Below are 21,201 nucleotides of genomic sequence, written 5' to 3'. Positions count from 1 at the left end.
ACCCACCCGATGAAGGTGATTCCTCTGTGTCCACTTGGGTGTCCGTCGGTTCGTACCCATTTGCTGGTGAGCGCGAGCACGTGGTGCTCGTGTGTCCATTCTTGGGCTACCTGGCTTACTGGAACGGGTTCCAGCTCTGGCCAGGAGAACCACGAGAGGTGCCCTCTCACCGCTGCTCCTCCTAGCTGAATAGCACTCCGTGGTGTCCACGCGCCACATTTCATTTACGCACTCGTGGGTCGATGGGCACTCGGGTCGCTTCCAGGTCTTTGCGATTGTGACTTGTGCCCTGACTCTAACCCTAACCCTTACCCAGCCCCGTCTCCTCCTCGGCCCCTGCCTGACTGACTCCTTCCCGCCCGGCCTGTCACCTGTCACCGTCCTCTGCCCCTGCCTGACACGCTCCTCCCCGCCCGGGCCGTCACCGTCCTCGGCCCCTGCCTGACGGGGCTCCTCCGTCGCCTGGGCCTTCCAAGGGCTTGGTGTGGACGCTGGTTCCAGGACGCCCTCCCAGGAACCCGGTAGCAGGGCGGCCGCAGCGTCTCGCGCCACCCAACCGTCCGCCGGCCGGCGGCCGTCGCTAAGTGGCCTGCGGGGGACGTGCCCCCACTGTGGGGCGGGCGCCCAGCCTGGTGTCTTCTCTGAGGCCCCGTGGCTGCTTTTCCCCCCCGCAAGGGGAGAGCCGCGGAGGTGGGGACCGCCTCCTCGTGGGGACGTACACCCAGCTCTCCACGTCGGATTCCGGGGCTCTCTGTCCTGCCAGAAGGCCCAGCTGGCCTGCGGGTCCTTAGAGTGGCAAAAACATCCGAAAACTGAGATTGAGGGTCCGGTGGTTGTCTGCACTTTTGTGCTGGGCACCCCAGGGAGGCCCGGGGGCTGGCTGGACAACGCGGTCTGCTGGGCGGGGGGGGGGGTTTGGAGGAGCAACTGATGCCCTTTGCACTTTGGGTAGCAAGTGTCTGAGGTGTCTCTGAGCCCTGCGCCATGTCGGGGGTGGGGGTGGGAGGTCGGGGGGGGGGTGGAGGAGCAGGAGGAGGAGGAGGAGGAGGAGGTGGGAAGGGCCGTGGCCTGCAGTCGTGTTCCCGGGGTGGCTTCTTCCACAGGCTGCTTGGCCTGGGCTCCCTGCACCTGGGCCTTTGGAGGACTGGCCCTGTGCTTGCCAACGCTTCCCCTGCAGGGACCCAGAGCTGGGAGGTTGCATCTCTCAGCCCTGGGTCGGGCAGAGCCCCAGCGGGCCATGCCCACAACCTCTCTCAGCACGGGTCCCCCAGAAGGCTCCTTTGGGACCAGGATTCTCTTGCGGGTGACTCTTTAAGGTCTGGCCCCTGGATGGAGGGGCACCAGGAGTAGAGGAGCAGGAAGGGGAAGGGGGTGGCCGTGCGAGGGGACACTTTCAGGCCAAGTCCCAGCTTCAGCCTGATCCTCCTGGGAACCCCGGGGTGTACGTCACACCTCCTGGTTGTCCCGCTCTGAGACAAGGAGCCGGGCTTCGCATTCCCCCAGCAGCCAGTCGTGGGCTGAGGACACCTGGGGCGTTGGGAACTCCCTGGCTTCTCCTTGGCTTAACATCTGGAGCTGCTTGTGAATCGTGCCGCCACACACACCCGAGTGCAGGTGTCTTCTGCACAGACTGCGGGCCTCGCTCTTCTGAATGCCGCTAGCTCGCCACCCACCCACGGGTGAACCTGGTCAGGGTACTTTCTCTCGGGGGCAGACTCTGATCCTGGCGGGCTACCGGTGTCTCTGTTTGCTCCTTTCTTTCTTCCATTTCGGGAAAGGCTTCCTTACTGGGTGTGGAAATCTCCTATGCCTTTCCTCGCCTATTCTGTCAGCTTTAAAATTCTCTTTCAGTTGCCACCCTCACAGATGGATTAGGAAACTCTTTCCGGTGCACTCATTAGTGAAATGACCTCAATGAAGCTGGAATCCAATATCTAATCGCCGATTTTTAGCGAGTCCACACGCCAGGGGGGTCGGGGTCCAATGCAGCCCCGGCCAGGCCCAGGCCCCTAGGACTGGGCCACAGGAGGACACAGAGGAGGGTCCCGGCCCCCACGGTCGCGTTGCCGGCAGTTCTCCAAGGGCTTGGGCGTTTTCCAGAGGTAGGAGATGGAGGGGACTGATTTCTTCAGCGCCCCACTAACCACGCCACCCCACCCATGGGACACATCCCAAGAGAGAGAGAGAGAGACGCCCCATACACTCGCTCCCCTCCCCCATGCGCTGTGCCCCAGCCCGGGCCCGGGGGAATAGGCGGCAGCCCACCCACAGGGTGGGGGGCGCAGCTGAAAGGGGTTGTCGGGGAGGGCGGCCCCTGCCTGGGGTCAAAGGGCGGGCGACCCGCGCGTGCGCAATCGGCGGCGGCGGCGGCGGCGGCGGGGGCGGCGGGGGCGGCCACGAGCTGGGGGTGGGCCAGGCGAGGAGAGGAAGGGGGCTGGAAGGTCTCCACCTTGGCGAGTCCAGCCGTGGAGGCGCATCTTGTGTGAGTGTGAGTGAGTGAGTGTGAGTGTGTGTGTGTGTGTGTGTGTGTGTGTATAGAGAGACAGCCCCCCACCCCGGCCCGCCGCTCCCTGCCCGCCCCGCCCCGCCCCGCCTGTCACCCCCGTCCCTCGGAGCCCGCCGGACCCGGCCGGTGAACTCAACAGGCCCGCCCGGTGCGGGTCAGCGCCGGCGCGGGGCCTGGGGCGGGAGGAGGCGGCGGGGAAGCGCAGAGAGGCTCGGCTTCTTGAGCGGGGCAGGGGCGCCCTCCGCCGTCTAGGGCCACACCACCCTGAACGCGCCCGATCTCGTCTGGTCTCGGAAGCTAAGCAGGGTCGGGCCTGGTTAGTACTTGGATGGGAGACCGCCTGGGAATACCGGGTGCCGTAGGCTTCTTTTTTTTTTTTTTTTTTGTTTTGTTTTGCCTCTTGTTCTGTCCCCTCTCTGGGAGCGAGGCGGCGGCCCGGGGCGGGGGTCACCCCCACCCTCAGCGCCCGCCGCGGTGCCTGGCGCCCCAGCCCGCACCGTGGGGCCTCCTCTTGTCCCAAGCCGCGACACCGCCGTCACGCGGCAGCATGCGTGGCTTCTGGACTGTCAGGTCTCAGACCAAAGGTCTGCTCTGTGGGAACCGACACGCTGGAGGAAACCTTGAGAGTCTGAGAGGGGAGGGAGTTCCAGAAGAAGGCCAGGATGTCATTTTGAGGGAGTATGTGACCAGAACTCGTCCCGTTGCTTTTGGGGTTCTATGGGCTACACGTAGGAATCTTTGGTGGTGGCACCTGATGTTGGGGGATCCGGAGTCACACCCAGACCTGCTCCACAGGCCTCCTTTTACTTTTCTCTTCGGATTCATTATGTTTAAAAAGTGTCTCTTATCTCTATGATTGCATTTTCTTTTCTCTCTCTTTTCAAGCAGATGATGGGAGTCCAAGTATTAAGGTGACATGTGTTGCCCGTGCCCCCCTCCCCCCTGTGTTCTTATTCATTAACCTCTGATGTTGTTCCAGCGTATTGTGGGGGTACCAATGTTAAGGTCGGGTACGTTGCCCTCTCCCAGCCTCCCCCCTCGGGTCAGAGCCTCAAGTGCGCCCATCCCCCAGTCGGTGCGCACCCACCCCATTCCTAATGGAGGTGTATGCCCATCCCCTCCCCCCACCCGCCCGACACCCACCCGATGAAGGTGATTCCTCTGTGTCCACTTGGGTGTCCGTCGGTTCGTACCCATTTGCTGGTGAGCGCGAGCACGTGGTGCTCGTGTGTCCATTCTTGGGCTACCTGGCTTACTGGAACGGGTTCCAGCTCTGGCCAGGAGAACCACGAGAGGTGCCCTCTCACCGCTGCTCCTCCTAGCTGAATAGCACTCCGTGGTGTCCACGCGCCACATTTCATTTACGCACTCGTGGGTCGATGGGCACTCGGGTCGCTTCCAGGTCTTTGCGATTGTGACTTGTGCCCTGACTCTAACCCTAACCCTTACCCAGCCCCGTCTCCTCCTCGGCCCCTGCCTGACTGACTCCTTCCCGCCCGGCCTGTCACCTGTCACCGTCCTCTGCCCCTGCCTGACACGCTCCTCCCCGCCCGGGCCGTCACCGTCCTCGGCCCCTGCCTGACGGGGCTCCTCCGTCGCCTGGGCCTTCCAAGGGCTTGGTGTGGACGCTGGTTCCAGGACGCCCTCCCAGGAACCCGGTAGCAGGGCGGCCGCAGCGTCTCGCGCCACCCAACCGTCCGCCGGCCGGCGGCCGTCGCTAAGTGGCCTGCGGGGGACGTGCCCCCACTGTGGGGCGGGCGCCCAGCCTGGTGTCTTCTCTGAGGCCCCGTGGCTGCTTTTCCCCCCCGCAAGGGGAGAGCCGCGGAGGTGGGGACCGCCTCCTCGTGGGGACGTACACCCAGCTCTCCACGTCGGATTCCGGGGCTCTCTGTCCTGCCAGAAGGCCCAGCTGGCCTGCGGGTCCTTAGAGTGGCAAAAACATCCGAAAACTGAGATTGAGGGTCCGGTGGTTGTCTGCACTTTTGTGCTGGGCACCCCAGGGAGGCCCGGGGGCTGGCTGGACAACGCGGTCTGCTGGGCGGGGGGGGGGGGTTTGGAGGAGCAACTGATGCCCTTTGCACTTTGGGTAGCAAGTGTCTGAGGTGTCTCTGAGCCCTGCGCCATGTCGGGGGTGGGGGTGGGAGGTCGGGGGGGGGGTGGAGGAGCAGGAGGAGGAGGAGGAGGAGGAGGTGGGAAGGGCCGTGGCCTGCAGTCGTGTTCCCGGGGTGGCTTCTTCCACAGGCTGCTTGGCCTGGGCTCCCTGCACCTGGGCCTTTGGAGGACTGGCCCTGTGCTTGCCAACGCTTCCCCTGCAGGGACCCAGAGCTGGGAGGTTGCATCTCTCAGCCCTGGGTCGGGCAGAGCCCCAGCGGGCCATGCCCACAACCTCTCTCAGCACGGGTCCCCCAGAAGGCTCCTTTGGGACCAGGATTCTCTTGCGGGTGACTCTTTAAGGTCTGGCCCCTGGATGGAGGGGCACCAGGAGTAGAGGAGCAGGAAGGGGAAGGGGGTGGCCGTGCGAGGGGACACTTTCAGGCCAAGTCCCAGCTTCAGCCTGATCCTCCTGGGAACCCCGGGGTGTACGTCACACCTCCTGGTTGTCCCGCTCTGAGACAAGGAGCCGGGCTTCGCATTCCCCCAGCAGCCAGTCGTGGGCTGAGGACACCTGGGGCGTTGGGAACTCCCTGGCTTCTCCTTGGCTTAACATCTGGAGCTGCTTGTGAATCGTGCCGCCACACACACCCGAGTGCAGGTGTCTTCTGCACAGACTGCGGGCCTCGCTCTTCTGAATGCCGCTAGCTCGCCACCCACCCACGGGTGAACCTGGTCAGGGTACTTTCTCTCGGGGGCAGACTCTGATCCTGGCGGGCTACCGGTGTCTCTGTTTGCTCGTTTCTTTCTTCCATTTCGGGAAAGGCTTCCTTACTGGGTGTGGAAATCTCCTATGCCTTTCCTCGCCTATTCTGTCAGCTTTAAAATTCTCTTTCAGTTGCCACCCTCACAGATGGATTAGGAAACTCTTTCCGGTGCACTCATTAGTGAAATGACCTCAATGAAGCTGGAATCCAATATCTAATCGCCGATTTTTAGCGAGTCCACACGCCAGGGGGGTCGGGGTCCAATGCAGCCCCGGCCAGGCCCAGGCCCCTAGGACTGGGCCACAGGAGGACACAGAGGAGGGTCCCGGCCCCCACGGTCGCGTTGCCGGCAGTTCTCCAAGGGCTTGGGCGTTTTCCAGAGGTAGGAGATGGAGGGGACTGATTTCTTCAGCGCCCCACTAACCACGCCACCCCACCCATGGGACACATCCCAAGAGAGAGAGAGAGAGACGCCCCATACACTCGCTCCCCTCCCCCATGCGCTGTGCCCCAGCCCGGGCCCGGGGGAATAGGCGGCAGCCCACCCACAGGGTGGGGGGCGCAGCTGAAAGGGGTTGTCGGGGAGGGCGGCCCCTGCCTGGGGTCAAAGGGCGGGCGACCCGCGCGTGCGCAATCGGCGGCGGCGGCGGCGGCGGCGGCGGCGGCGGCGGCGGCGGCGGGGGCGGCGGGGGCGGCCACGAGCTGGGGGTGGGCCAGGCGAGGAGAGGAAGGGGGCTGGAAGGTCTCCACCTTGGCGAGTCCAGCCGTGGAGGCGCATCTTGTGTGAGTGTGAGTGAGTGAGTGTGAGTGTGTGTGTGTGTGTGTGTGTGTGTGTATAGAGAGACAGCCCCCCACCCCGGCCCGCCGCTCCCTGCCCGCCCCGCCCCGCCCCGCCTGTCACCCCCGTCCCTCGGAGCCCGCCGGACCCGGCCGGTGAACTCAACAGGCCCGCCCGGTGCGGGTCAGCGCCGGCGCGGGGCCTGGGGCGGGAGGAGGCGGCGGGGAAGCGCAGAGAGGCTCGGCTTCTTGAGCGGGGCAGGGGCGCCCTCCGCCGTCTAGGGCCACACCACCCTGAACGCGCCCGATCTCGTCTGGTCTCGGAAGCTAAGCAGGGTCGGGCCTGGTTAGTACTTGGATGGGAGACCGCCTGGGAATACCGGGTGCCGTAGGCTTCTTTTTTTTTTTTTTTTTTGTTTTGTTTTGCCTCTTGTTCTGTCCCCTCTCTGGGAGCGAGGCGGCGGCCCGGGGCGGGGGTCACCCCCACCCTCAGCGCCCGCCGCGGTGCCTGGCGCCCCAGCCCGCACCGTGGGGCCTCCTCTTGTCCCAAGCCGCGACACCGCCGTCACGCGGCAGCATGCGTGGCTTCTGGACTGTCAGGTCTCAGACCAAAGGTCTGCTCTGTGGGAACCGACACGCTGGAGGAAACCTTGAGAGTCTGAGAGGGGAGGGAGTTCCAGAAGAAGGCCAGGATGTCATTTTGAGGGAGTATGTGACCAGAACTCGTCCCGTTGCTTTTGGGGTTCTATGGGCTACACGTAGGAATCTTTGGTGGTGGCACCTGATGTTGGGGGATCCGGAGTCACACCCAGACCTGCTCCACAGGCCTCCTTTTACTTTTCTCTTCGGATTCATTATGTTTAAAAAGTGTCTCTTATCTCTATGATTGCATTTTCTTTTCTCTCTCTTTTCAAGCAGATGATGGGAGTCCAAGTATTAAGGTGACATGTGTTGCCCGTGCCCCCCTCCCCCCTGTGTTCTTATTCATTAACCTCTGATGTTGTTCCAGCGTATTGTGGGGGTACCAATGTTAAGGTCGGGTACGTTGCCCTCTCCCAGCCTCCCCCCTCGGGTCAGAGCCTCAAGTGCGCCCATCCCCCAGTCGGTGCGCACCCACCCCATTCCTAATGGAGGTGTATGCCCATCCCCTCCCCCCACCCGCCCGACACCCACCCGATGAAGGTGATTCCTCTGTGTCCACTTGGGTGTCCGTCGGTTCGTACCCATTTGCTGGTGAGCGCGAGCACGTGGTGCTCGTGTGTCCATTCTTGGGCTACCTGGCTTACTGGAACGGGTTCCAGCTCTGGCCAGGAGAACCACGAGAGGTGCCCTCTCACCGCTGCTCCTCCTAGCTGAATAGCACTCCGTGGTGTCCACGCGCCACATTTCATTTACGCACTCGTGGGTCGATGGGCACTCGGGTCGCTTCCAGGTCTTTGCGATTGTGACTTGTGCCCTGACTCTAACCCTAACCCTTACCCAGCCCCGTCTCCTCCTCGGCCCCTGCCTGACTGACTCCTTCCCGCCCGGCCTGTCACCTGTCACCGTCCTCTGCCCCTGCCTGACACGCTCCTCCCCGCCCGGGCCGTCACCGTCCTCGGCCCCTGCCTGACGGGGCTCCTCCGTCGCCTGGGCCTTCCAAGGGCTTGGTGTGGACGCTGGTTCCAGGACGCCCTCCCAGGAACCCGGTAGCAGGGCGGCCGCAGCGTCTCGCGCCACCCAACCGTCCGCCGGCCGGCGGCCGTCGCTAAGTGGCCTGCGGGGGACGTGCCCCCACTGTGGGGCGGGCGCCCAGCCTGGTGTCTTCTCTGAGGCCCCGTGGCTGCTTTTCCCCCCCGCAAGGGGAGAGCCGCGGAGGTGGGGACCGCCTCCTCGTGGGGACGTACACCCAGCTCTCCACGTCGGATTCCGGGGCTCTCTGTCCTGCCAGAAGGCCCAGCTGGCCTGCGGGTCCTTAGAGTGGCAAAAACATCCGAAAACTGAGATTGAGGGTCCGGTGGTTGTCTGCACTTTTGTGCTGGGCACCCCAGGGAGGCCCGGGGGCTGGCTGGACAACGCGGTCTGCTGGGCGGGGGGGGGGGGTTTGGAGGAGCAACTGATGCCCTTTGCACTTTGGGTAGCAAGTGTCTGAGGTGTCTCTGAGCCCTGCGCCATGTCGGGGGTGGGGGTGGGAGGTCGGGGGGGGGGGTGGAGGAGCAGGAGGAGGAGGAGGAGGAGGAGGTGGGAAGGGCCGTGGCCTGCAGTCGTGTTCCCGGGGTGGCTTCTTCCACAGGCTGCTTGGCCTGGGCTCCCTGCACCTGGGCCTTTGGAGGACTGGCCCTGTGCTTGCCAACGCTTCCCCTGCAGGGACCCAGAGCTGGGAGGTTGCATCTCTCAGCCCTGGGTCGGGCAGAGCCCCAGCGGGCCATGCCCACAACCTCTCTCAGCACGGGTCCCCCAGAAGGCTCCTTTGGGACCAGGATTCTCTTGCGGGTGACTCTTTAAGGTCTGGCCCCTGGATGGAGGGGCACCAGGAGTAGAGGAGCAGGAAGGGGAAGGGGGTGGCCGTGCGAGGGGACACTTTCAGGCCAAGTCCCAGCTTCAGCCTGATCCTCCTGGGAACCCCGGGGTGTACGTCACACCTCCTGGTTGTCCCGCTCTGAGACAAGGAGCCGGGCTTCGCATTCCCCCAGCAGCCAGTCGTGGGCTGAGGACACCTGGGGCGTTGGGAACTCCCTGGCTTCTCCTTGGCTTAACATCTGGAGCTGCTTGTGAATCGTGCCGCCACACACACCCGAGTGCAGGTGTCTTCTGCACAGACTGCGGGCCTCGCTCTTCTGAATGCCGCTAGCTCGCCACCCACCCACGGGTGAACCTGGTCAGGGTACTTTCTCTCGGGGGCAGACTCTGATCCTGGCGGGCTACCGGTGTCTCTGTTTGCTCCTTTCTTTCTTCCATTTCGGGAAAGGCTTCCTTACTGGGTGTGGAAATCTCCTATGCCTTTCCTCGCCTATTCTGTCAGCTTTAAAATTCTCTTTCAGTTGCCACCCTCACAGATGGATTAGGAAACTCTTTCCGGTGCACTCATTAGTGAAATGACCTCAATGAAGCTGGAATCCAATATCTAATCGCCGATTTTTAGCGAGTCCACACGCCAGGGGGGTCGGGGTCCAATGCAGCCCCGGCCAGGCCCAGGCCCCTAGGACTGGGCCACAGGAGGACACAGAGGAGGGTCCCGGCCCCCACGGTCGCGTTGCCGGCAGTTCTCCAAGGGCTTGGGCGTTTTCCAGAGGTAGGAGATGGAGGGGACTGATTTCTTCAGCGCCCCACTAACCACGCCACCCCACCCATGGGACACATCCCAAGAGAGAGAGAGAGAGACGCCCCATACACTCGCTCCCCTCCCCCATGCGCTGTGCCCCAGCCCGGGCCCGGGGGAATAGGCGGCAGCCCACCCACAGGGTGGGGGGCGCAGCTGAAAGGGGTTGTCGGGGAGGGCGGCCCCTGCCTGGGGTCAAAGGGCGGGCGACCCGCGCGTGCGCAATCGGCGGCGGCGGCGGCGGCGGCGGCGGCGGCGGCGGCGGGGGCGGCCACGAGCTGGGGGTGGGCCAGGCGAGGAGAGGAAGGGGGCTGGAAGGTCTCCACCTTGGCGAGTCCAGCCGTGGAGGCGCATCTTGTGTGAGTGTGAGTGAGTGAGTGTGAGTGTGTGTGTGTGTGTGTGTGTGTGTGTATAGAGAGACAGCCCCCCACCCCGGCCCGCCGCTCCCTGCCCGCCCCGCCCCGCCCCGCCTGTCACCCCCGTCCCTCGGAGCCCGCCGGACCCGGCCGGTGAACTCAACAGGCCCGCCCGGTGCGGGTCAGCGCCGGCGCGGGGCCTGGGGCGGGAGGAGGCGGCGGGGAAGCGCAGAGAGGCTCGGCTTCTTGAGCGGGGCAGGGGCGCCCTCCGCCGTCTAGGGCCACACCACCCTGAACGCGCCCGATCTCGTCTGGTCTCGGAAGCTAAGCAGGGTCGGGCCTGGTTAGTACTTGGATGGGAGACCGCCTGGGAATACCGGGTGCCGTAGGCTTCTTTTTTTTTTTTTTTTTGTTTTGTTTTGCCTCTTGTTCTGTCCCCTCTCTGGGAGCGAGGCGGCGGCCCGGGGCGGGGGTCACCCCCACCCTCAGCGCCCGCCGCGGTGCCTGGCGCCCCAGCCCGCACCGTGGGGCCTCCTCTTGTCCCAAGCCGCGACACCGCCGTCACGCGGCAGCATGCGTGGCTTCTGGACTGTCAGGTCTCAGACCAAAGGTCTGCTCTGTGGGAACCGACACGCTGGAGGAAACCTTGAGAGTCTGAGAGGGGAGGGAGTTCCAGAAGAAGGCCAGGATGTCATTTTGAGGGAGTATGTGACCAGAACTCGTCCCGTTGCTTTTGGGGTTCTATGGGCTACACGTAGGAATCTTTGGTGGTGGCACCTGATGTTGGGGGATCCGGAGTCACACCCAGACCTGCTCCACAGGCCTCCTTTTACTTTTCTCTTCGGATTCATTATGTTTAAAAAGTGTCTCTTATCTCTATGATTGCATTTTCTTTTCTCTCTCTTTTCAAGCAGATGATGGGAGTCCAAGTATTAAGGTGACATGTGTTGCCCGTGCCCCCCTCCCCCCTGTGTTCTTATTCATTAACCTCTGATGTTGTTCCAGCGTATTGTGGGGGTACCAATGTTAAGGTCGGGTACGTTGCCCTCTCCCAGCCTCCCCCCTCGGGTCAGAGCCTCAAGTGCGCCCATCCCCCAGTCGGTGCGCACCCACCCCATTCCTAATGGAGGTGTATGCCCATCCCCTCCCCCCACCCGCCCGACACCCACCCGATGAAGGTGATTCCTCTGTGTCCACTTGGGTGTCCGTCGGTTCGTACCCATTTGCTGGTGAGCGCGAGCACGTGGTGCTCGTGTGTCCATTCTTGGGCTACCTGGCTTACTGGAACGGGTTCCAGCTCTGGCCAGGAGAACCACGAGAGGTGCCCTCTCACCGCTGCTCCTCCTAGCTGAATAGCACTCCGTGGTGTCCACGCGCCACATTTCATTTACGCACTCGTGGGTCGATGGGCACTCGGGTCGCTTCCAGGTCTTTGCGATTGTGACTTGTGCCCTGACTCTAACCCTAACCCTTACCCAGCCCCGTCTCCTCCTCGGCCCCTGCCTGACTGACTCCTTCCCGCCCGGCCTGTCACCTGTCACCGTCCTCTGCCCCTGCCTGACACGCTCCTCCCCGCCCGGGCCGTCACCGTCCTCGGCCCCTGCCTGACGGGGCTCCTCCGTCGCCTGGGCCTTCCAAGGGCTTGGTGTGGACGCTGGTTCCAGGACGCCCTCCCAGGAACCCGGTAGCAGGGCGGCCGCAGCGTCTCGCGCCACCCAACCGTCCGCCGGCCGGCGGCCGTCGCTAAGTGGCCTGCGGGGGACGTGCCCCCACTGTGGGGCGGGCGCCCAGCCTGGTGTCTTCTCTGAGGCCCCGTGGCTGCTTTTCCCCCCCGCAAGGGGAGAGCCGCGGAGGTGGGGACCGCCTCCTCGTGGGGACGTACACCCAGCTCTCCACGTCGGATTCCGGGGCTCTCTGTCCTGCCAGAAGGCCCAGCTGGCCTGCGGGTCCTTAGAGTGGCAAAAACATCCGAAAACTGAGATTGAGGGTCCGGTGGTTGTCTGCACTTTTGTGCTGGGCACCCCAGGGAGGCCCGGGGGCTGGCTGGACAACGCGGTCTGCTGGGCGGGGGGGGGGGGGTTTGGAGGAGCAACTGATGCCCTTTGCACTTTGGGTAGCAAGTGTCTGAGGTGTCTCTGAGCCCTGCGCCATGTCGGGGGTGGGGGTGGGAGGTCGGGGGGGGGGGTGGAGGAGCAGGAGGAGGAGGAGGAGGAGGAGGTGGGAAGGGCCGTGGCCTGCAGTCGTGTTCCCGGGGTGGCTTCTTCCACAGGCTGCTTGGCCTGGGCTCCCTGCACCTGGGCCTTTGGAGGACTGGCCCTGTGCTTGCCAACGCTTCCCCTGCAGGGACCCAGAGCTGGGAGGTTGCATCTCTCAGCCCTGGGTCGGGCAGAGCCCCAGCGGGCCATGCCCACAACCTCTCTCAGCACGGGTCCCCCAGAAGGCTCCTTTGGGACCAGGATTCTCTTGCGGGTGACTCTTTAAGGTCTGGCCCCTGGATGGAGGGGCACCAGGAGTAGAGGAGCAGGAAGGGGAAGGGGGTGGCCGTGCGAGGGGACACTTTCAGGCCAAGTCCCAGCTTCAGCCTGATCCTCCTGGGAACCCCGGGGTGTACGTCACACCTCCTGGTTGTCCCGCTCTGAGACAAGGAGCCGGGCTTCGCATTCCCCCAGCAGCCAGTCGTGGGCTGAGGACACCTGGGGCGTTGGGAACTCCCTGGCTTCTCCTTGGCTTAACATCTGGAGCTGCTTGTGAATCGTGCCGCCACACACACCCGAGTGCAGGTGTCTTCTGCACAGACTGCGGGCCTCGCTCTTCTGAATGCCGCTAGCTCGCCACCCACCCACGGGTGAACCTGGTCAGGGTACTTTCTCTCGGGGGCAGACTCTGATCCTGGCGGGCTACCGGTGTCTCTGTTTGCTCCTTTCTTTCTTCCATTTCGGGAAAGGCTTCCTTACTGGGTGTGGAAATCTCCTATGCCTTTCCTCGCCTATTCTGTCAGCTTTAAAATTCTCTTTCAGTTGCCACCCTCACAGATGGATTAGGAAACTCTTTCCGGTGCACTCATTAGTGAAATGACCTCAATGAAGCTGGAATCCAATATCTAATCGCCGATTTTTAGCGAGTCCACACGCCAGGGGGGTCGGGGTCCAATGCAGCCCCGGCCAGGCCCAGGCCCCTAGGACTGGGCCACAGGAGGACACAGAGGAGGGTCCCGGCCCCCACGGTCGCGTTGCCGGCAGTTCTCCAAGGGCTTGGGCGTTTTCCAGAGGTAGGAGATGGAGGGGACTGATTTCTTCAGCGCCCCACTAACCACGCCACCCCACCCATGGGACACATCCCAAGAGAGAGAGAGAGAGACGCCCCATACACTCGCTCCCCTCCCCCATGCGCTGTGCCCCAGCCCGGGCCCGGGGGAATAGGCGGCAGCCCACCCACAGGGTGGGGGGCGCAGCTGAAAGGGGTTGTCGGGGAGGGCGGCCCCTGCCTGGGGTCAAAGGGCGGGCGACCCGCGCGTGCGCAATCGGCGGCGGCGGCGGCGGCGGCGGCGGCGGCGGCGGCGGCGGCGGCGGCGGCGGGGGCGGCCACGAGCTGGGGGTGGGCCAGGCGAGGAGAGGAAGGGGGCTGGAAGGTCTCCACCTTGGCGAGTCCAGCCGTGGAGGCGCATCTTGTGTGAGTGTGAGTGAGTGAGTGTGAGTGTGTGTGTGTGTGTGTGTGTGTGTGTATAGAGAGACAGCCCCCCACCCCGGCCCGCCGCTCCCTGCCCGCCCCGCCCCGCCCCGCCTGTCACCCCCGTCCCTCGGAGCCCGCCGGACCCGGCCGGTGAACTCAACAGGCCCGCCCGGTGCGGGTCAGCGCCGGCGCGGGGCCTGGGGCGGGAGGAGGCGGCGGGGAAGCGCAGAGAGGCTCGGCTTCTTGAGCGGGGCAGGGGCGCCCTCCGCCGTCTAGGGCCACACCACCCTGAACGCGCCCGATCTCGTCTGGTCTCGGAAGCTAAGCAGGGTCGGGCCTGGTTAGTACTTGGATGGGAGACCGCCTGGGAATACCGGGTGCCGTAGGCTTCTTTTTTTTTTTTTTTTTTGTTTTGTTTTGCCTCTTGTTCTGTCCCCTCTCTGGGAGCGAGGCGGCGGCCCGGGGCGGGGGTCTCCCCCACCCTCAGCGCCCGCCGCGGTGCCTGGCGCCCCAGCCCGCACCGTGGGGCCTCCTCTTGTCCCAAGCCGCGACACCGCCGTCACGCGGCAGCATGCGTGGCTTCTGGACTGTCAGGTCTCAGACCAAAGGTCTGCTCTGTGGGAACCGACACGCTGGAGGAAACCTTGAGAGTCTGAGAGGGGAGGGAGTTCCAGAAGAAGGCCAGGATGTCATTTTGAGGGAGTATGTGACCAGAACTCGTCCCGTTGCTTTTGGGGTTCTATGGGCTACACGTAGGAATCTTTGGTGGTGGCACCTGATGTTGGGGGATCCGGAGTCACACCCAGACCTGCTCCACAGGCCTCCTTTTACTTTTCTCTTCGGATTCATTATGTTTAAAAAGTGTCTCTTATCTCTATGATTGCATTTTCTTTTCTCTCTCTTTTCAAGCAGATGATGGGAGTCCAAGTATTAAGGTGACATGTGTTGCCCGTGCCCCCCTCCCCCCTGTGTTCTTATTCATTAACCTCTGATGTTGTTCCAGCGTATTGTGGGGGTACCAATGTTAAGGTCGGGTACGTTGCCCTCTCCCAGCCTCCCCCCTCGGGTCAGAGCCTCAAGTGCGCCCATCCCCCAGTCGGTGCGCACCCACCCCATTCCTAATGGAGGTGTATGCCCATCCCCTCCCCCCACCCGCCCGACACCCACCCGATGAAGGTGATTCCTCTGTGTCCACTTGGGTGTCCGTCGGTTCGTACCCATTTGCTGGTGAGCGCGAGCACGTGGTGCTCGTGTGTCCATTCTTGGGCTACCTGGCTTACTGGAACGGGTTCCAGCTCTGGCCAGGAGAACCACGAGAGGTGCCCTCTCACCGCTGCTCCTCCTAGCTGAATAGCACTCCGTGGTGTCCACGCGCCACATTTCATTTACGCACTCGTGGGTCGATGGGCACTCGGGTCGCTTCCAGGTCTTTGCGATTGTGACTTGTGCCCTGACTCTAACCCTAACCCTTACCCAGCCCCGTCTCCTCCTCGGCCCCTGCCTGACTGACTCCTTCCCGCCCGGCCTGTCACCTGTCACCGTCCTCTGCCCCTGCCTGACACGCTCCTCCCCGCCCGGGCCGTCACCGTCCTCGGCCCCTGCCTGACGGGGCTCCTCCGTCGCCTGGGCCTTCCAAGGGCTTGGTGTGGACGCTGGTTCCAGGACGCCCTCCCAGGAACCCGGTAGCAGGGCGGCCGCAGCGTCTCGCGCCACCCAACCGTCCGCCGGCCGGCGGCCGTCGCTAAGTGGCCTGCGGGGGACGTGCCCCCACTGTGGGGCGGGCGCCCAGCCTGGTGTCTTCTCTGAGGCCCCGTGGCTGCTTTTCCCCCCCGCAAGGGGAGAGCCGCGGAGGTGGGGACCGCCTCCTCGTGGGGACGTACACCCAGCTCTCCACGTCGGATTCCGGGGCTCTCTGTCCTGCCAGAAGGCCCAGCTGGCCTGCGGGTCCTTAGAGTGGCAAAAACATCCGAAAACTGAGATTGAGGGTCCGGTGGTTGTCTGCACTTTTGTGCTGGGCACCCCAGGGAGGCCCGGGGGCTGGCTGGACAACGCGGTCTGCTGGGCGGGGGGGGGGGGGGTTTGGAGGAGCAACTGATGCCCTTTGCACTTTGGGTAGCAAGTGTCTGAGGTGTCTCTGAGCCCTGCGCCATGTCGGGGGTGGGGGTGGGAGGTCGGGGGGGGGGGTGGAGGAGCAGGAGGAGGAGGAGGAGGAGGAGGTGGGAAGGGCCGTGGCCTGCAGTCGTGTTCCCGGGGTGGCTTCTTCCACAGGCTGCTTGGCCTGGGCTCCCTGCACCTGGGCCTTTGGAGGACTGGCCCTGTGCTTGCCAACGCTTCCCCTGCAGGGACCCAGAGCTGGGAGGTTGCATCTCTCAGCCCTGGGTCGGGCAGAGCCCCAGCGGGCCATGCCCACAACCTCTCTCAGCACGGGTCCCCCAGAAGGCTCCTTTGGGACCAGGATTCTCTTGCGGGTGACTCTTTAAGGTCTGGCCCCTGGATGGAGGGGCACCAGGAGTAGAGGAGCAGGAAGGGGAAGGGGGTGGCCGTGCGAGGGGACACTTTCAGGCCAAGTCCCAGCTTCAGCCTGATCCTCCTGGGAACCCCGGGGTGTACGTCACACCTCCTGGTTGTCCCGCTCTGAGACAAGGAGCCGGGCTTCGCATTCCCCCAGCAGCCAGTCGTGGGCTGAGGACACCTGGGGCGTTGGGAACTCCCTGGCTTCTCCTTGGCTTAACATCTGGAGCTGCTTGTGAATCGTGCCGCCACACACACCCGAGTGCAGGTGTCTTCTGCACAGACTGCGGGCCTCGCTCTTCTGAATGCCGCTAGCTCGCCACCCACCCACGGGTGAACCTGGTCAGGGTACTTTCTCTCGGGGGCAGACTCTGATCCTGGCGGGCTACCGGTGTCTCTGTTTGCTCGTTTCTTTCTTCCATTTCGGGAAAGGCTTCCTTACTGGGTGTGGAAATCTCCTATGCCTTTCCTCGCCTATTCTGTCAGCTTTAAAATTCTCTTTCAGTTGCCACCCTCACAGATGGATTAGGAAACTCTTTCCGGTGCACTCATTAGTGAAATGACCTCAATGAAGCTGGAATCCAATATCTAATCGCCGATTTTTAGCGAGTCCACACGCCAGGGGGGTCGGGGTCCAATGCAGCCCCGGCCAGGCCCAGGCCCCTAGGACTGGGCCACAGGAGGACACAGAGGAGGGTCCCGGCCCCCACGGTCGCGTTGCCGGCAGTTCTCCAAGGGCTTGGGCGTTTTCCAGAGGTAGGAGATGGAGGGGACTGATTTCTTCAGCGCCCCACTAACCACGCCACCCCACCCATGGGACACATCCCAAGAGAGAGAGAGAGAGACGCCCCATACACTCGCTCCCCTCCCCCATGCGCTGTGCCCCAGCCCGGGCCCGGGGGAATAGGCGGCAGCCCACCCACAGGGTGGGGGGCGCAGCTGAGAGGGGTTGTCGGGGAGGGCGGCCCCTGCCTGGGGTCAAAGGGCGGGCGACCCGCGCGTGCGCAATCGGCGGCGGCGGCGGCGGCGGCGGCGGCGGCGGCGGCGGGGGCGGCCACGAGCTGGGGGTGGGCCAGGCGAGGAGAGGAAGGGGGCTGGAAGGTCTCCACCTTGGCGAGTCCAGCCGTGGAGGCGCATCTTGTGTGAGTGTGAGTGAGTGAGTGTGAGTGTGTGTGTGTGTGTGTGTGTGTGTGTGTATAGAGAGACAGCCCCCCACCCCGGCCCGCCGCTCCCTGCCCGCCCCGCCCCGCCCCGCCTGTCACCCCCGTCCCTCGGAGCCCGCCGGACCCGGCCGGTGAACTCAACAGGCCCGCCCGGTGCGGGTCAGCGCCGGCGCGGGGCCTGGGGCGGGAGGAGGCGGCGGGGAAGCGCAGAGAGGCTCGGCTTCTTGAGCGGGGCAGGGGCGCCCTCCGCCGTCTAGGGCCACACCACCCTGAACGCGCCCGATCTCGTCTGGTCTCGGAAGCTAAGCAGGGTCGGGCCTGGTTAGTACTTGGATGGGAGACCGCCTGGGAATACCGGGTGCCGTAGGCTTCTTTTTTTTTTTTTTTTTTGTTTTGTTTTGCCTCTTGTTCTGTCCCCTCTCTGGGAGCGAGGCGGCGGCCCGGGGCGGGGGTCTCCCCCACCCTCAGCGCCCGCCGCGGTGCCTGGCGCCCCAGCCCGCACCGTGGGGCCTCCTCTTGTCCCAAGCCGCGACACCGCCGTCACGCGGCAGCATGCGTGGCTTCTGGACTGTCAGGTCTCAGACCAAAGGTCTGCTCTGTGGGAACCGACACGCTGGAGGAAACCTTGAGAGTCTGAGAGGGGAGGGAGTTCCAGAAGAAGGCCAGGATGTCATTTTGAGGGAGTATGTGACCAGAACTCGTCCCGTTGCTTTTGGGGTTCTATGGGCTACACGTAGGAATCTTTGGTGGTGGCACCTGATGTTGGGGGATCCGGAGTCACACCCAGACCTGCTCCACAGGCCTCCTTTTACTTTTCTCTTCGGATTCATTATGTTTAAAAAGTGTCTCTTATCTCTATGATTGCATTTTCTTTTCTCTCTCTTTTCAAGCAGATGATGGGAGTCCAAGTATTAAGGTGACATGTGTTGCCCGTGCCCCCCTCCCCCCTGTGTTCTTATTCATTAACCTCTGATGTTGTTCCAGCGTATTGTGGGGGTACCAATGTTAAGGTCGGGTACGTTGCCCTCTCCCAGCCTCCCCCCTCGGGTCAGAGCCTCAAGTGCGCCCATCCCCCAGTCGGTGCGCACCCACCCCATTCCTAATGGAGGTGTATGCCCATCCCCTCCCCCCACCCGCCCGACACCCACCCGATGAAGGTAATTCCTCTGTGTCCACTTGGGTGTCCGTCGGTTCGTACCCATTTGCTGGTGAGCGCGAGCACGTGGTGCTCGTGTGTCCATTCTTGGGCTACCTGGCTTACTGGAACGGGTTCCAGCTCTGGCCAGGAGAACCACGAGAGGTGCCCTCTCACCGCTGCTCCTCCTAGCTGAATAGCACTCCGTGGTGTCCACGCGCCACATTTCATTTACGCACTCGTGGGTCGATGGGCACTCGGGTCGCTTCCAGGTCTTTGCGATTGTGACTTGTGCCCTGACTCTAACCCTAACCCTTACCCAGCCCCGTCTCCTCCTCGGCCCCTGCCTGACTGACTCCTTCCCGCCCGGCCTGTCACCTGTCACCGTCCTCTGCCCCTGCCTGACACGCTCCTCCCCGCCCGGGCCGTCACCGTCCTCGGCCCCTGCCTGACGGGGCTCCTCCGTCGCCTGGGCCTTCCAAGGGCTTGGTGTGGACGCTGGTTCCAGGACGCCCTCCCAGGAACCCGGTAGCAGGGCGGCCGCAGCGTCTCGCGCCACCCAACCGTCCGCCGGCCGGCGGCCGTCGCTAAGTGGCCTGCGGGGGACGTGCCCCCACTGTGGGGCGGGCGCCCAGCCTGGTGTCTTCTCTGAGGCCCCGTGGCTGCTTTTCCCCCCCGCAAGGGGAGAGCCGCGGAGGTGGGGACCGCCTCCTCGTGGGGACGTACACCCAGCTCTCCACGTCGGATTCCGGGGCTCTCTGTCCTGCCAGAAGGCCCAGCTGGCCTGCGGGTCCTTAGAGTGGCAAAAACATCCGAAAACTGAGATTGAGGGTCCGGTGGTTGTCTGCACTTTTGTGCTGGGCACCCCAGGGAGGCCCGGGGGCTGGCTGGACAACGCGGTCTGCTGGGCGGGGGGGGGGGGTTTGGAGGAGCAACTGATGCCCTTTGCACTTTGGGTAGCAAGTGTCTGAGGTGTCTCTGAGCCCTGCGCCATGTCGGGGGTGGGGGTGGGAGGTCGGGGGGGGGTGGAGGAGCAGGAGGAGGAGGAGGAGGAGGAGGTGGGAAGGGCCGTGGCCTGCAGTCGTGTTCCCGGGGTGGCTTCTTCCACAGGCTGCTTGGCCTGGGCTCCCTGCACCTGGGCCTTTGGAGGACTGGCCCTGTGCTTGCCAACGCTTCCCCTGCAGGGACCCAGAGCTGGGAGGTTGCATCTCTCAGCCCTGGGTCGGGCAGAGCCCCAGCGGGCCATGCCCACAACCTCTCTCAGCACGGGTCCCCCAGAAGGCTCCTTTGGGACCAGGATTCTCTTGCGGGTGACTCTTTAAGGTCTGGCCCCTGGATGGAGGGGCACCAGGAGTAGAGGAGCAGGAAGGGGAAGGGGGTGGCCGTGCGAGGGGACACTTTCAGGCCAAGTCCCAGCTTCAGCCTGATCCTCCTGGGAACCCCGGGGTGTACGTCACACCTCCTGGTTGTCCCGCTCTGAGACAAGGAGCCGGGCTTCGCATTCCCCCAGCAGCCAGTCGTGGGCTGAGGACACCTGGGGCGTTGGGAACTCCCTGGCTTCTCCTTGGCTTAACATCTGGAGCTGCTTGTGAATCGTGCCGCCACACACACCCGAGTGCAGGTGTCTTCTGCACAGACTGCGGGCCTCGCTCTTCTGAATGCCGCTAGCTCGCCACCCACCCACGGGTGAACCTGGTCAGGGTACTTTCTCTCGGGGGCAGACTCTGATCCTGGCGGGCTACCGGTGTCTCTGTTTGCTCCTTTCTTTCTTCCATTTCGGGAAAGGCTTCCTTACTGGGTGTGGAAATCTCCTATGCCTTTCCTCGCCTATTCTGTCAGCTTTAAAATTCTCTTTCAGTTGCCACCCTCACAGATGGATTAGGAAACTCTTTCCGGTGCACTCATTAGTGAAATGACCTCAATGAAGCTGGAATCCAATATCTAATCGCCGATTTTTAGCGAGTCCACACGCCAGGGGGGTCGGGGTCCAATGCAGCCCCGGCCAGGCCCAGGCCCCTAGGACTGGGCCACAGGAGGACACAGAGGAGGGTCCCGGCCCCCACGGTCGCGTTGCCGGCAGTTCTCCAAGGGCTTGGGCGTTTTCCAGAGGTAGGAGATGGAGGGGACTGATTTCTTCAGCGCCCCACTAACCACGCCACCCCACCCATGGGACACATCCCAAGAGAGAGAGAGAGAGACGCCCCATACACTCGCTCCCCTCCCCCATGCGCTGTGCCCCAGCCCGGGCCCGGGGGAATAGGCGGCAGCCCACCCACAGGGTGGGGGGCGCAGCTGAGAGGGGTTGTCGGGGAGGGCGGCCCCTGCCTGGGGTCAAAGGGCGGGCGACCCGCGCGTGCGCAATCGGCGGCGGCGGCGGCGGCGGCGGCGGCGGCGGCGGCGGCGGCGGCGGGGGCGGCCACGAGCTGGGGGTGGGCCAGGCGAGGAGAGGAAGGGGGCTGGAAGGTCTCCACCTTGGCGAGTCCAGCCGTGGAGGCGCATCTTGTGTGAGTGTGAGTGAGTGAGTGTGAGTGTGTGTGTGTGTGTGTGTGTGTGTGTATAGAGAGACAGCCCCCCACCCCGGCCCGCCGCTCCCTGCCCGCCCCGCCCCGCCCCGCCTGTCACCCCCGTCCCTCGGAGCCCGCCGGACCCGGCCGGTGAACTCAACAGGCCCGCCCGGTGCGGGTCAGCGCCGGCGCGGGGCCTGGGGCGGGAGGAGGCGGCGGGGAAGCGCAGAGAGGCTCGGCTTCTTGAGCGGGGCAGGGGCGCCCTCCGCCGTCTAGGGCCACACCACCCTGAACGCGCCCGATCTCGTCTGGTCTCGGAAGCTAAGCAGGGTCGGGCCTGGTTAGTACTTGGATGGGAGACCGCCTGGGAATACCGGGTGCCGTAGGCTTCTTTTTTTTTTTTTTTTTTGTTTTGTTTTGCCTC

At 64.1% G+C, this 21,201-nt stretch overlaps 6 non-coding genes across 6 annotated transcripts; all 6 read left to right on the top strand.

Annotated features, from left to right (window-relative positions):
- Window positions 1–2,752: 2,752 nt before the first annotated feature.
- LOC142872500 (5S ribosomal RNA) lies at window positions 2,753–2,871 on the top strand. Its single transcript, XR_012920757.1, has one exon. It is a non-coding gene; the product is annotated as a 5S ribosomal RNA (ribosomal RNA).
- A 3,546-nt stretch (window positions 2,872–6,417) lies between these two features.
- On the top strand, window positions 6,418–6,536 carry LOC142872499 (5S ribosomal RNA). The gene has a single exon (XR_012920756.1). It is a non-coding gene; the product is annotated as a 5S ribosomal RNA (ribosomal RNA).
- Window positions 6,537–10,068: 3,532 nt separating this feature from the next.
- On the top strand, window positions 10,069–10,187 carry LOC142872498 (5S ribosomal RNA). Its single transcript, XR_012920755.1, has one exon. It is a non-coding gene; the product is annotated as a 5S ribosomal RNA (ribosomal RNA).
- A 3,547-nt stretch (window positions 10,188–13,734) lies between these two features.
- LOC142872497 (5S ribosomal RNA) lies at window positions 13,735–13,853 on the top strand. Its single transcript, XR_012920754.1, has one exon. It is a non-coding gene; the product is annotated as a 5S ribosomal RNA (ribosomal RNA).
- A 3,536-nt stretch (window positions 13,854–17,389) lies between these two features.
- On the top strand, window positions 17,390–17,508 carry LOC142872496 (5S ribosomal RNA). The gene has a single exon (XR_012920753.1). It is a non-coding gene; the product is annotated as a 5S ribosomal RNA (ribosomal RNA).
- Window positions 17,509–21,047: 3,539 nt separating this feature from the next.
- LOC142872495 (5S ribosomal RNA) lies at window positions 21,048–21,166 on the top strand. The gene has a single exon (XR_012920752.1). It is a non-coding gene; the product is annotated as a 5S ribosomal RNA (ribosomal RNA).
- The last annotated feature ends 35 nt before the right edge of the window (window positions 21,167–21,201 follow it).

Source organism: Microcebus murinus, chromosome 8 (assembly GCF_040939455.1).
Source record: "Microcebus murinus isolate Inina chromosome 8, M.murinus_Inina_mat1.0, whole genome shotgun sequence".
Classification (NCBI taxonomy): domain Eukaryota; kingdom Metazoa; phylum Chordata; class Mammalia; order Primates; family Cheirogaleidae; genus Microcebus; species Microcebus murinus.
The sequence above is the reverse complement of the archived record's forward strand: the minus strand, read 5'-3'. Positions and strand labels throughout refer to the sequence as shown.